Raw genomic sequence first — 16,193 nt, 5'->3', positions numbered from 1 at the left:
GGGAAAAGAAATAAAATAACAAAGAGTAGTAAATAATATGAAGTTGGAATTGGAAATAAAATAGACATGAAAATAAAATGGTAAAATGAGCCTTAGTAAGAGTAATTTGGCAAATATAGGCTACCACACATCCAAGTATCTCTGTAAACATGATGAATTACAGTCAGAGCAAGAGAAACCACAGTAAACAGGAACAAAAAATGCAAACAAAAAGAGACATACGTCATGATAGGAAAAACACTTATTCAGTTAAAATACAGTATCACTTCCAGGAGTTGTAGAAAAAGACAGAGAAAGGGACGATTATGAAATTTTACATGACGATTAATTGTCACACAAATAATTGCGATTAATTGTGTTTTTATCATTGAACATTGAAAATATGGATACAAACTACACTTCTGTTTGGCTTTTATAGGCTTTGAAGTTGCACAGGGCAGATAAGATAAATAACCTAAATATACAAAGAAATTACTGACATATTTAATAACTTTATACTTAAAAAAAACATTAATAGTGGAAATAGCCAATCTACAAGCTCACAACTCGTCGCATCACAAAGCACTGTGTGCTTATAGATCTGCGATTTCCACGATTTTTTGGAAAATGTTTGAAAGTATATGAACGTTTTTCAACATGGACACGATTTTGACGATTATGGAAAATAATTGAGATTAGGCGATTATGTAGTAAGAGTGACAAAGCCTTGGTCGTCCCAAGTCTTTTATTTCTGCTCAGAGTGAGCAAGGACACATCTCTCTGAGCGAGGATACAAGAGAGAGCAGCCTTCCCTTCATTTCGAGGAAGATTTACCAAGCTGAACGGCCTGACCTTAATGACTCCACCCCTACATCTGGCAATTTAACGAGATGTCAGAGACGTTTCATCCATGCACAACCCGTTTTGTTATGTCATAAATCTACACTAACAGGCCCCCTAACGTGGGTAATGTCTATTGTTCAGCTTTGCCAATTGCCATATCTATCAGGCCCTGTGTCAGAGTATGTTCGTTATGGGGCGCCGTTGGCCTATAGTGGTTAAGGCATATCACATTGTGTCACTCCCCGTCTCTCTCTCTCCCCGTTTCCTGTCAGTCTTCACTGTGCTATCCAAATAAAGACAGAAAAGCCCCAAAAATATCTTTAAGAAAATGTTACGTTATGACGATAACGACGTGTTGTGGGGGGGAGGGGAAGGGGTGGCTCCGCGAATACAAGCGTAGGTTAAGCAGTCGGTTATGCAGTTTGGGGCGTTGCATAAATCCATATGATGTTTAGAATGGAGTGTGGATGTGAGAGAGGGATGGTCTGTTGTTTGTGCCAGGGGTCTTCAACGGGGGTCCAGGACCGTAAGTGGTTAAATGTCTGAAATAAACAAAAAACCTTAATTTACACAACACTAATGATAGTCAATGAGTCATGTTCAACTTCATCTCTCTCTCTCTTTCAGATAAGGGGTCCTTGGCCTGAAATACCCCTGGTTTATGCGCTCTGTGTGCGTGGGCATCCGTGCACATGTGCGAGTCAGTGTCACAAGTGTTGTTTACTTTCCTCTCTCCTTCATCATTTCCTTGCATCTCTCCATGCATCCTCGGTGGGAGGGACTAAAATGCAAGGAAAAGATGCAAGCGAAGGAGACAAGGATGCAATTAAGAGACATTGGACGCACCCAGACTGATCTTGCTCAAAGAAGAGCTGGGGATCAAACCAGGGACCTTTCTGGTTCCCAAACAGCTGCTATGCAACAGTGGCTGCTAGAGAGAGAGAGAGAGAGAGAGAGAGAGAGGGGTGCTGTTGCTCACAGTGGTATAATGAATTGCTAAACTGATTTCTTGTGTTGCTTTGTATAAACTCCACTTTTAGTGGTTCCATTCACATTGTAGCTCAACTCTGGTGCAATTAAAGGGACACCATCACACTTTTGATGTGCATTTCAGCTAATTGTTCACACAGTATATAGAAAAGACATTATTTATGTTACAACCACAACAAGAGAAAATTCCCGTCTGTCTATTTCAGCCTTCCTGTGATGTATTTCACGGTCAAGCATCGCATGCCCATGTCTATGGCTGTCATTCCTATTACCTGAAGTCAAGATAACTACATCTGGATAATGTCATTGACAACCCTTCTTGATTTTTAGATGCTAACCTCAATGAGGTTAGCATCTAAAAATCAAGAAGGGTTGTCGTTTTCATATTCACAGTTTGCGCTTCAACACGTTGTAAAGCTTATAGATCAGCTATTTTCACTTAGAGGGGGAAAAAGGATGGGGCCTAGTATATACCCCTGGGGGGACTCCGGTAAAAAGTTCAGTATAGGGTTTAAGTGGTTGACATGGTTTGACACTCACTTCCCCACTATAGCCACTCAGGCGAACACAGCGTATACCGTATACTCACGGCGGCAGTGCAGGATAAAAGCCTCTACCAAAATGCTCTGAACTCCAGATCCAAATACCGTATGACCTTCACCGGCTGACGTTGCACCGCGGGAGAGATCGGCAAAGGGGGGGGGGGGGGGGGGGGGCAGAAATGTCAGGAGGAACACAAGACACGTAAATACAGCACGCGCAGTTTGATCTCGCATCCGTCATTGATCAGCGAGACCTCTTTTATTCCCTCTCAGTTTGGAGAGTACAAAGCGCGGCACTTATTCAATATTCACAGAACTAGATGAGCCAGGAGTCAGATTCCTCCCCGAGCCAAACCGTAGCAGCTAATTAGATCCGTGATCCCCACTGGGCAGCACGTGACCCGACCCCCTTCCCCTTATATCGGATCAACTTCATATTAGAAATAACTTCTGTGACCTGCATCGACCCAGATCTATGTCACACGGGAGACGGGAGGAGCACGGGGTTGGAAATGTCAGAGGTGCAGCCGGGGACACCGTGTCCTCTTCCGACCAAGTTGAAATGAACAAAAAAGAAAATTGCCTGTTGTGTTTGTGTGTATATTCCCACACTGAGTATATTTAGTAGCTGTCGGGCAGAAACCTCTTATGTCCATATTTTATTATTTTATTTTTTAAATTAATGCCCTACTTGATCATACTACAGTGTCACACAAAAGTATCAAAAGTAGGAGATCTACAAGCTGGAAATGAGGCGTGAATCGATGCGTTTTGAACTTGTCGATCTGCTAATTTTGCCGTTTTTGAATCTGAATCCTGAAAAGTAACCGTTTTGGACATATGAGGTTTCCACCCGACAGAGACGAAATGTGCACAAAAGGACAATTGGGCAGAAATGCTATGAATTTTTTTGAAATGCTGTACAACGGTTGTCAGAATGAGTAAAGTGAGCCTGTGTGTGTGTGTGCCATGATACGAGATGAGAAAAAAAATCTGTTAGTGCTGCATTAATTTGTAATATCTCTGGTCGTCACAACAAGGCCTGAAAATAATATGATAATATGATGGTTTCAGTTGAGGTGGTTCGCGGGCATCTAATATAATATGGATGCCAGCTGGGCACGTCCCCAGGGACACTTTCCAGGTATGCCCAGCTGGGGAGAGACCACGGGGCAGAGCAAGGACCAGATGGGGGGATTATATCTCCACGCTGGCCTGGGAGGATCCCCCCCCCCCCCATGTTAGATTTGGCTAATGTGGCCAGGGGAGAGGGGAAGTCTGGGATTCTCTGCTAGAACTGCTACCCAGTGGTGTAAAGTAACTAAGTACATGTACTCAAGTACTGTACTTTGAGGATTTTTTACTTCACTGTTGTATTTCCATTTTTCTATACTTTTACTTCTACTCCACTACATCACTGAGACAAATATTGTACTTTTACTCCACCACAATTATTTGAAAACTTTAGTTACTAGTTACTTTGAAGATGTTGAATATTATTACAAAACATACATTAACCACTTCAACCACTTTGGCTATTTGACAATAGCAGATCTACAAGCTCACAATAATACTTTAACTTTTGGTACTTTAAGTATATTTAGATGCCAATACTTTTGTACTTCTGTACTACTTTGACTTGTAACAGAGTATTTCTACATTGTGGTACCTCTGTGACCCGTCTCCGGATAACAAAAGGTGGATGGATGACGGTTCCACTGAAATACAACACTGCCCACCAGTGTGCACGCAGAGACCATTGTCTTCAGGTACGACTCTAATTATGCCTGATTTATACTTGGTTGTGCGTTGTGTCACGCATCACAAATTGCAGATCTATCAACAAGCTCACAAGACGGAGCATCGCGGTGCATTGTGAGCTTGTAGATCAGCTATTTTCAATGCGCGACAACCGCATGGAACTAAGTATAAAGCAGGCCTGATGAGCTTCTCCTGCTATGACTACAGCCCCCCCCCCCCCCCTCCCAGACCTGTTTCCAGATATATTACCTTGGCATCCAACCTGGCTCGTTCAAATTCCAAACCTCTCACTACGGTGGTGGATTATCCAAGGCATTATTCTGCGTTTTACACAGAGACGCAACAGTGATTGAAAACGCTGTAGTGTGCATGCCAGGTGGCTAGGATGAGCACTGCCAGACAGACCAGTCGTGCATGCGTAGAACCACTTCCATTCTACTTCCCATCACAGCTGTCCGTTTACACCGATGTAACAGCATGCGCGGCGTGAGCCGACTTGAGCCATGACGTCACACGTTTTGCGTTTTTCCCCCCGTATTGCATGTTTACATGGAGACGCGAGGCGGATCGTTTTCAAAGTTTTCCACTTTTTTTTGCGTTTTCAACGCCCGATAACACAGATGCCATCTAAACCAGGGGTCTTCAACAGGGGGTCCGGGACCCCTAGGGGGTCCTCAGAGCTACTACGGGGGGTCCGCCAAATCTTTGTGTGATATGATTATTTCTTTTTTACATTAACCACTTGAACCCTAGCATCGCTTTTCTGAGGAGAACTTTAGCCAAAAATAGACGATCTACAAGCTCAGTAGATCTGCTATTTTTGGCAAAGAGGTGTAGAGGGAAAACAGAGCAGACCAAGTAAAAAAGTTTAATCTGAAACACAATTTTATACAATATAGAGGGGGTCCCTGCTTCATCTCTCTCTCAGCTAGGGGGTCCTTGGTCTGAAAACGTTGAAGACCCCTGGTCTAAACAGAAGGATATTTTATTTTGCCGTTTTCTCTAGAGACCGTTAAGTTGTCTTGCTTTGGCTGGGCTTTAATAATTTAGCCAAAATTGTTGATCCAGCACATTCCTATGTGCTTCCTAGCATTACAGGTAACCACAATGAGAACCCATCGAGCCCTGCCCCTGACATTACCACTAGGGAACATGCCAGGACAAGAGTGAAGAAAAGTTCAATGAACCGCAGATGCCAATTTCCATGTATCAACATGGAAAACTTCATAAAGCTGTTTACTATGAAAGGGGAGGATTCTTAAGATGTTTATAAGAACAAAACAATGATAAAGCATGCAACAATAATGCAACAACAAAAAGGGTCAAAAACATGATAGAGAACAACCACATCCACCACAGATCTCTGTCAGTAAATGAGCTTATGGAACAAACATGACCTTTTAGAGCGAGGATGTCTGTGGGAAACCCAGTCCCCTGGGGTCCAAATCAAAGAAGCCCATTGATGATCTAAGTAAAAATGCAAAACAGAAAAAATGTCTGTGAATATAAATAACGTAGTGTAAGGGTATAACAGAACATGATGATTACCATGTGGTACAGCAGGTAGCTCATAGCAACAGCATGTCACAGGTAGGGTTGGGATCCGGATATTTAACCATTCCCATTCCTTAACGGTTCCCTTTTATGCCTCCTATATAATATATATAATTAACACCCTACTTGATCATACTACAGCGTCACACAAAATAATCAAAAGTAGCAGAGCCACAAGCTCGAAACGTGGCGCGAAGGCCTTCATTATGATATTTGATAAACACAAATTCTATCACAAATTCAATGTCCAGGGACCCTCTGGGTTACTTGAGGGGGTTCCAAATGGACCCTTACAAATGGAACCAAATGGACCCGTAATTTTACACTCTCAGAGTTATGGTAGTTCTTGAAATTAAAAGGTTTTAGAACCACTGGTATTGTATAGCAGGCGTGAAGTCCAAGCTTTGACAGTGTGATTAAAAAAACAGTTCCAGAAATGGTTCCAAATGTGATGGAACCGATTCCGGTTCCTAGATGTTGGATCCGGTTCCGGATCCCAACCCTATACGCAACGGCTGTTTAAAAAAATGTTGCCTCTTTCTTATATTATTTGACAATGTGGGCAATGTTTGGCCAGTTTTTATATAGTATAGTTTGTTGATTACTTTTGAATAGCCAAAGTATAAAATAATGGTTAAAGTGGCTAAAATCTAAAATGACACAGATGCTTTCCCGGTTGTAACGGGTTAAGTCATCTTTTTTTCAAAGTGACACAGTATGCAGACGTGGCACATTTTAATTAGAATAAATTAAAGCAAGGTCATGGCTGATATCTATCACTGCACTAGCGACTCCTACATTTTCAGAACCAATGTCCCATACTATGCTATGTAATCAAAAATAATAAGTCATGCTCGCTCACCAACACATCAACAAAGGGAGTTTCCACAAACGGTTCTACGGATGCAGAAAAATACATTCTTTAATGAGCCATAGTGACAATACATAAAAGGTGCTTCCAAGTAGTGTAAAAAAAAACACATCCTCAGTCTGCCATGAAGCCAAAAATAATAGGCCATACTATCCTCCTCTGTATACCTATTACAGGGGTTGACACTAACGGTTGCCTGACTGCCCGTGGCAAGTGGAGTTTGCTTTCAGGTTGCTCGACAGGCAAGTGCAATCCGTCTTCATTAAATATTATAGGCTATTTATGAAGAACAATGCTACCTTTTTACAACTAGCAGTTGCACTCATTCTGTTTTTTCAAAGTGACCGTCGCCACTCTGCAGCTGTCGATTGGATTTAACCTGAATTTGTTCTACAAGCGCAAATTTTACCTATTATTTTATAATGGAAAATGTACTTTTCGGGCAAGTGGGCATGACCGTTGGTCAAGTAGAACATGACCTGTACTTGCCCGAAGGGGAAGTGCCTCTGAGACCTTAAGTGTCAATCCCTGTATTATCTGGTCATTTGGGTTGAATGTTATCATCCTAACTCTGCACTAGGACACACTATATTGGTATACAAATTATAGATATCGCTCCCCACAAGAAGTAGCAGTAAGCTGGATATTTTATTTTACGGGAGGGAGCAGTATCCAATTGGATTCATTATCTGAGGACACTGTCACCTCATGGGTTAAATAATTTGGATTTGAAATTGAAGGACTTTTTTGTAATTGACCGCTATTTATTGGATATTCAGATCAAGTTTTGTACAATGTTCATTCAGGAGTGACGTTTGTAACTTTTCCTGTATATCTACTAAGAAAAATATTCAATTCAAATTACATCTTTAAATGTTTGTTCAATCCAAGTTTATGTGATGATTTTAGGCTTTATGTCTTTGTGTGTTAAAGGAGTAGTTCACCCAAAAAAACACTTATTTTCTATCAATTTTCTATATCATTTACACACCCCATGAAGCCGTGAAGAGATGTTGTTTTTGTCGCATACGATACCTGAGCCAATAATTTGATGACCGGGTCATCGTCAGTAGGAGACTCAGTAGACTCTGGAATAAGGCTTGCTGGAGACTCTTAGGAAAGCAACAAAAACTAAAAAAGTCTCCATGAATTCAATGCTTCATGGGGTGTGTAATTGATAGAAAATAAGTCATTTTGGGTGAACTACTCCTTTAATGTGAGGTATTATGAATTTCCTGTCAGAGCCAGAGACTCAGTGATATTACATAACATTGTCAGGCTTGTGTGCTCCACAAACTTTATCTGATCTCCATGAGCTAGTACTGTGCCATTTGACCTGACAAAGGTTTTGACATCGAATCGTTGTCTTCCCTTTCTTATGATTTGCAGCCTAAAAATAAAAAAAAGGGCTCCAGCTGTCCAAGTTGCTCCTGTGCCTTCATTCTTTCTACTGTGCCATTTGTCAGATTATTTTGTGCATACGCAAGTGCATGCTACTGTATGCTCTCACTTCCCACACAGACGCATATCGAATCTGTCGTCTGGAAGCCTCATATCTCCAAAAAACTGTTACTTTTCAGGATTCAAATTCAAAAACAGCATAAGTAGCAGATCTACAAGCTGAAACCGCGTCGCTTCGCACCGGCGTTTTGAGCTTGCGGATCTGCTACTTTTGATGCTTTTATGTGACGCTGCAGTACGATCAAATAGGGCGTTAATATACGAAAATGTTTAAATATGGAGAGATGGAGAGGTTTCTGCCCGACAGCAACGATATCTATGTGTGTTCGTGCTTTCCTACATACTGTGTGTATATGTAGGCAGACACACACACACACACACACACACACACAGACAGGATGTGAGAGTCTTATGCGATCATTAAAGTTTATTTTTCCTATGAGAGGAAAAAAGAAGCAGCAATAATGAGAAGAATGCATAAAAGATGCATCAGTGGGTGTATGCATGGGGCTGAAGCCTGGCAAACCTCATTCCAGGTCATCACCTCCACAGTATAAGCGAACAAACACCTGCTCCTCCGCTTTAGGAGCCAAATGTGAGGTATTCCTTTTGTTCTCCGGTCCAAAGTTATTGCACATGCACAGCGGTGGACAGTAACTAAATACATTTACTAGAGTACTGTGCTTAACCCATTAAGACTTGTTAGATTTTTTGATTTCTTTGGCTATCCAAAAATAGCAGACATACAAGCTCATAGTGTGGCACTGAGCTTGTAGATCTGCTATTTTAGAAAAATCTGCAAATGTCTTCTAAATCCTAACCGTTTTTTTTTTTTAAACTTATATTGCTATATCAGTGGTTCTCAGACTTTTTCATGTCAAGGACCCTCAAAATGATATGTATTTGGCCACGGACCCCCAGAAGCAAAGATTTGAGTTACAAATTTTCTCTTAAAAATATATATATATTCAAAGATGTGCACAAATCTTCACGATTTTTCAAAAAAAAATCATAGCGCTATGAGCTTGTAGATCTGCTATTTTTGAATAGCCAAAGAAATCTAAACTGACAGAGATGCGTTCCCGGATTGAATGGGTTAAGTAAAACATTTTTCAAAGTGACACTTGTTCTAATAATGTCTGACAGCATGCAGACATGGCACATTTTAATTAGAATAAATTAAAGCAAATCTTCTCTTCTGGGGGTCCCTGGTGGCACAAAACATTTACAGATGGGGGTCCGCGGGCCAAATATATATATATCATATCATTTTGGGGGTCCTTGACACGAAAAAGGTTTGAGGACCACTGGGCTACACCACCTGAGGAGGTGGTGAAGGAGGAGGAGGAGGAGGAGGAGATGGAGGGGGCCATGGCAGCGAGAAGGCAAAATGTCACGGGCGCCAGCGAGGACACGGTATAATAATTCTCTTTGACGGCCACTTAAACGGCTGCTACCGATGCTTCTGCTGCCGCTCGCTGTTTCTGGCACGCTCAGGGGAGGCGGTTGATGTAACTAGGGTGAAATCACAGATTTGACAACCCGGTGTGTCGGAGAATCTTAGCAACAGACAGTCTTGACACCAGCCGGCGCTGCAGAGGTGTCAAATCACCTGCACAGGCAAGGCGGAGGCAGGCAGGCAGGCGCACATACACACACACACACACACTCACTCCGTACTTAGAGGCTAGACACGCGTGCCTGGCTCTTAGACACATGCAGATACACTTAAGAATACACTAAAGCAGGCTTTAGACACACGCATACATGCTGACATGTAGGCCCACACACATGCAGACAGATACATAAAGGCACACTAGCAAATGTAAGAGGCACACAGACATACACTGACATGGATATGCACACTTGCACACATACAGTTTACATTTGCACATGCAGGCAAATGCATGCAGTCAGATTTGAAAATAACATGTTTTGGGGCGAATTGATCAGGACATCCCCTACCTGGTTTAACGTTACCTGCCCTCCCACCTACGCTTACATGAAACATGCCTTCAGATCATTTCTATTGTGATTTACCATTATACAAATATAATTGCCTTGACTAAACTATACTAAATCATTCATAAAATCTCCTGTTTACCATTAGGCCGACTGTAATGCTCTTCAATTATCTTACAAATCAAACATCTGGTTTGTAAAATGCTTAACCTTAATAAAATGTTACACTGGGCATCCCTATTTTGGGCATAATATCATTAGGCATAAGATTCTCACAAAAAAAGTAGAAAAAGTACTTCTCGGAGTACAGGTCTCAGCCAGGTCAGGTAGGTTATTGTGGGCCAGCAATGTTCGGAATTCGCCAATCAGGATGGAATATGAAAAATTGGACGGATCAATCTTGATCACTTGACTATAGAGATAATATGTACCGATGTGCGTGATGTTTGGACAACAATTTTAGGAGTAATATATCAAAATAAATGTGCCTCCTGGTGGCGCTATAATAGGGCAATGTTAAAAGGTTGGCAATCTTAGCCAATCAGGATGGAATATGAAAAATCTGAAAGACCAGTTTCATTTAATGACTATAGAGATGCTGTGTACCGATTTGCATGACGTGTGGACAAAATCTGTAGGAGTACTGTCAAAAAATGTGTTTTGCAAACAACTGCCTCCTGGTGGCACTATAACAGGCCCATGTGTAGAATTTGGGGCAGAGGTTCTTCTCTGGCATCCAGGGAGTGTGTGTGCAGTTTCACGTCAATGGGGCCAACGGTGCCGGAGATTAGCTGTCCACAGACAGACACCCGGACGGACGGACACACGGACGGAAGGACAGGGTGCAAAACATAGGCTCGACCATGCCTACGGCCTTTGATTGATTGGGGTCGCTGTCTATCAGTCTTCCATTCCTACACTTCTTAGGCTCCAACAATAGCCAATCCAGCATGCTTGCAAATGGACAAGCAACAAAGTGTGTTTGTGCTGGCTGACCTATGGAGGGAGAGTTTCTGCTGAGTCGCTGTGCTCAAAGATCAAATTAGTTTGCCCTTTGACCCACGCTGATGTGACATATGCAAAGTTTATAGAGTGCATGTATTTACATTTTTACCAAACTTTTATTTATTCATAGGAATTTGTTGACTAATTGATTATTTGATTTAATCAACAGATGTGTAAAGTTGTGTTTACTGCGTTTTACTGCATATAGTCACGCAGAAACCAGACTTTTCCGGGTGGTGAGGGTCAAAGGTGAGATAGTCCCAACTGTATGCAATTGAGAAGCAGATATCATTGTGTGACACACGAGCCTATATGCACCTTACAAAACGTGAATCTTTGAAATCCTTTTACGCCAGTAATATTGTTTTAGTAGCATGGTTATGATGTAGTGTGAGGTGGAAAATCAACTGGCGAAAAGGACGAAAAAGTAAAGAAATTGGTCATTCAGCAGAATACAACACCAGCTGTTCTCTGCAATACAGTATTGTTAATGGTTTCTTGAAAGAATACACATACAGTGTGTGTGTGTGTGTGTGTGTGTGTGTGTGTGTGTGTGTGTGTGTGTGTGTGTGTGTGTGTGTGTGTGTGTGACCTCAAACATGGCATGTGTCCTACAGTATATGACCCACAGATGTGCAGTGCGGTGAGCTTCTAGATCAGCTATGCTTGGAGAAGAGTTCAGTGGTCTAGTACAGTATAGTCAATGAGGTATATAGTTAGTTCCCAGCCTTTACTCATCGCCGAGGAGAAAAGCCTGGTCACGACCTAATGCAGAGAGTGTCTATAGGGTAGGGACTTCTGTCGTATGTAGTTCCCCCGGAAACGATCTTTTTCGACCTACTATATCACAACACTTGTTTCATTCACAGAGAATGTAAACAGATTTGTAAAGCGTCAACATCATTTCCTTGGTCAGTACTTCCGCTAAATTCCGGTACTGGATCAGTTCAGACACTCAACCGGCTAGGTCTTGCCCAGCGTGGGATTTAACTGGTTAAAAAAAGTTCTGTCCAACCAAATTTTAGTGCACTACTGACTTGAATGGCTGCATCTGTGTTCAGGTGAGTGGAAGTTCTAGCCAGGCACACACACACACACACACACACACACACACACACACACACACACACACACAGGTAGTGTGTCCGACCAGCAGATGGTGAGCGTGATTCTGAACAGACAAATAGCACAATGTCTGAATACTGTCTTTGTACAGGCCAGACCTCAATAGTAGACACCAGGCAATTGTGCAACGGACCTCCTTTCACAGTCACACACACACAAAATGTGAGTAAGGGGTGAGGGTAGGGGGGAGGCTTAAAGAGAAGGGAGATGTATGTGTGTGTGTGTGTGTGTGTGTGTGTGGGGGGGGGGGGGGGGTGCGACAGGGGTGCGACAGGGTGTGATGGAAGGAAGATCAATGACAGACAGAAGGAGCGAATAAAACTATAGGAGTGATAAAGAGAAAATGACAGAAAGCCTGGCAGAAGAAAGAGAGGCTAGAATGTGTAACAGAAAGATAAAGATAAGAGAGAGATGACAGACAGAACACACAGAGAGAGAGAGAGAGAGACAGACAGAGTGGAAAGGCAGATGGAGGGAAAGAGAGGGATATATAAGCAGAAACGAGAGAGAGAGAGAGAGAGAGAGAGAGGCCAGACTGAGAGTAAGAGAAAACACACACAAACGGTAGAGAAAATAGTAAGTGAACAAGACAAGAAGAGAAGAGAGAGAGAGATAGAGGGAATAATAAATCTAGACAGGGAAAATAAAGGCAGAATGCTAAGAGGAGTTGAGTGGTGACTGTGGTTCTCCCTCTCTCTCTCTCTTTCTCTCTCCCTCTCTCTCTCTGGTCGAGGCAGGTTGATCTGAACAAGAGTTGTGGCACGCTCACTGCATCCATGGTCTATCAATGGCTCCTCAAACTCTCGCTGGCCTCAACGGTCCTGCAGTTTCCAGGCTTGAAACATGTGTGCGTGCGTGCGTGCGTGCGTGCATGCGTGAGACCGGGAGAATGCAAGAGCGCATATTTTTGTGTATGCGAGTTCACTGTGTGACTATAGTATAAGTCTGTGTGCCTTTGTGTGTATGTGGGTAAGGGCGTAGGAAAGTGGGTTTGTTTATGCGCCTGGGGTATGTCCGTGTGTGTGTGTGTGTGTGTGTGTGTGTGTGTGTGTGTGTGTGTGTGTGTGTGTGTGTGTGTGTGTGTGTGTGTGCTTGCATTTGTTTGCGTTTGTGTACGTAATTGCGGCTCTGCGTGTGACAGCACATGAGTAAGAGCTCAGGAAGTTAGCAGAATGTACAAAAACAGAGTGAGACATGCATTGATTTGCACGTAAACACACAAACAATATGCACTGCTTGCTTGTTAGGACTGACTGGTCAAGTGAAAAGCTTATTCAATTAGTAAATGACTGAACCGACTCGCTCTGTCCTCATACAACCCCTTCATGTAGAGCTTCTGTATAATTATCCAAGTATCTCTGGATTCCAGGTCAAGAGAGCGTGCATGTGTATGTGCACTCTAGGTGTGTTTGTTTGCGTGTGTACATGTAAGCAGAATGAATCACCTTCGTCCTCCAACTGTTTGGCGCTGTTGGGCGTGCCGTTACAACAATGCTCTGCTAAAAGAGCAATGGGAGCTTGTCTGGAAATAATCTCTATTTCACCAATACAGTCCAACAAAAAGAGTTTCTGAAGTTTATGCGTGAGAAACATGCAGTTGCTCAATCTTGATTAATTACACATCTACATCTATCTAAGTTTAAAAGTTTGTTAACAATATAGGGGAGTTTCCATGAGGGAAATAGTTGCATCACCCAGTGAAATTTGCTTCTCAATTGCATACAGTTGGGACTATCTCCCCTTTGACCCTCACCACCCCCCGGTGGTCTGGTTTCTGCATCATTATATGATTATTACATGATTATATATATATAGTCAACAAATTCCTATGACTATATTAGTTGACAAAGAGTTTCTTTAGTTGAGGACAGCCCTACTCATTTTTAAATATATTATCTACAATATACTTTATATTCCTTGCTACTTTCCATTTTCAGTGAGATACATCCGTCATCATTTAGCTGTCTCATTCAGAGTGACTTACAGCACAATGACAGGACGGACACATTGATTGTGATGGGGATTAAATCTGTGTCATTCTTATCCACAGGAAGAAAAATTAAATAGGCTATTCCCGCTCACTCTTGGTTGAAAACCCTGCTTTGTCAACGTTTCTGTTCTACGACCAACATTTTTATAAAAGGTGCCATTTTAGCCCCCAGCACCAAGATTTTTGGCGTGTGGACGTTGCTTTCATCTTCAAAGGAAAGTTTTATCCAGAGTGACATGCAGTGAGTGAGCAGGTATAAAAAAATCCTGTGTTCATTTATCCATGTGTAACACAGAGTATTAAATGAACACTGAATTTTACAGTGTACTATACAGGGTTTCCACACATTTGTAACAATGAATTTTCAAAACTTTTCCAGTATGTTTCCAGTAAGTATTTTATCCCATTTCCAGGCCTATAGCAATCATACGGTGCAATAATGCTATCGATGCACCAAGACAGACTCGAGAGAAGGTGTCATGTGACAATAATAACAGATTTACAAGCCAACAATGTATCTCGATGCAACATGTTGTTAGCTTTTAGATCTATTATTTTTGGCATGTGACATCCTGTACACTTTAGGCCACAGGTATCACATAATGTTAGACATGTCTTTTTAATTAACAAAATCAATGGCCAAAAACTATGTATATCCAAACATTTTCCAAAGCATTCGATTAATTTCAAACATTTTCCAGGCCTGAAAAACAGTCATTCTAATTCCTAAATATTTCCAGGAATTTTATGACCATGGGAACCCTGACTATAGAAGTTCAGTGTCTTGCTCAAGCACACTTGGACATGAATCTACCAAGAGTCTCTGGGTAACCTCACATACCGTAGGAGTAACCCAGAGAGAGGCACTGAAGCACACCGAATAATTTAACCACATGAACCCTAGCGTCCCTATTGTTGTGGGCATGTCATAATAGATGAACATTCAGCAAGCTCACAACAACACATAGGAGCTTGTAGATCCGATCGGCAATTTTTGGTGAACATATTTGGTGTAGAGGGAAACAAGGAAAGGGCCAAGTACAGCTTTAAGTGTTTAATGTGCAAACAAATACACCAACATTTCAATGCAACTGCGTCTTGATCAGAGCTAGCTGCAGGATATGATCCAGCCCTACACACCGTCCCACACAAGCCCCCGGGAGTGCAGGGGATTTTTGAAGCAAGAATGAACTAGTGGCCAGATCTGGTGCTGCAAGCTTAGCGCATAAAGGGCACTACTGTGCTTGCTTCTATAGCCTGAAAAGGAATCAGGCAATGTGCCTGCTCTATGGACAAAACCTTTTTGGTCAAACCCGAAAAGAGTGTACAGTACATCCGGGGGAGCATGCGCTGGGTGAGCAACTTTCATTGAAATGAATGGGTGGGGGATATTCCGTCCGTCCTCCAATTTTTATATACTGTAGCTCTATGGTCCCACACATGGACCGCATGGAAACATTGTAACCACACACATCTCGTGGGGGGGTTCCTGGCTCAAAATATTTTCAGATGGGGGGTCTGCGGACAAAGACATATTAATCTGGGCAAAATAAGAAAAAGAGGTTGCGCATCAACAATGGGTTTTCTCAGTGGAGTGCTAGACCCAAAGTCCAGTATACATATCAAAAAAAGGAATTTAAAGAAATCCAAAAGGGTAGCACATCCAAACATTTCAATTAAATGGAGGACAAATTACTCACATTTCCACTTTTTTTATTGGCACACCAATAAGCTATATGCTCTGAGGAAAGCGTTCATTTTATTGGTGTGCCAATAAAAAAAAATGGAAATGTGAGTAATTTGTCCTCCATTTAATAGACATTTTTGGATGTGCTACCCTTTTGGATTTTTTTTTATTCCTTTTTTTTATATATTAATCTGGGCGTCCTTGCCATGAAAATGTTAAAGAACTACTGGTTTATAAACAACATTAGGAAACAAGCCCACATAAGCAACTACAGTTAGGAAACAAGCCTAAAAAAACACAACCTGCAACTACCATTAGTAAATAAGCCCAAAAAAACGCAACCTGCAACTACCAATAAGGGACTTAACATAAAAACAAGCCCAAAGTCGCTTATAATAAGCAGACATGGCAGCACTGCAGGTA

Source organism: Gymnoscopelus braueri, assembly GCF_963280865.1.
Source record: "Gymnoscopelus braueri genome assembly, chromosome: 11".
Classification (NCBI taxonomy): domain Eukaryota; kingdom Metazoa; phylum Chordata; class Actinopteri; order Myctophiformes; family Myctophidae; genus Gymnoscopelus; species Gymnoscopelus braueri.
This window is presented reverse-complemented; position numbering follows the sequence as displayed.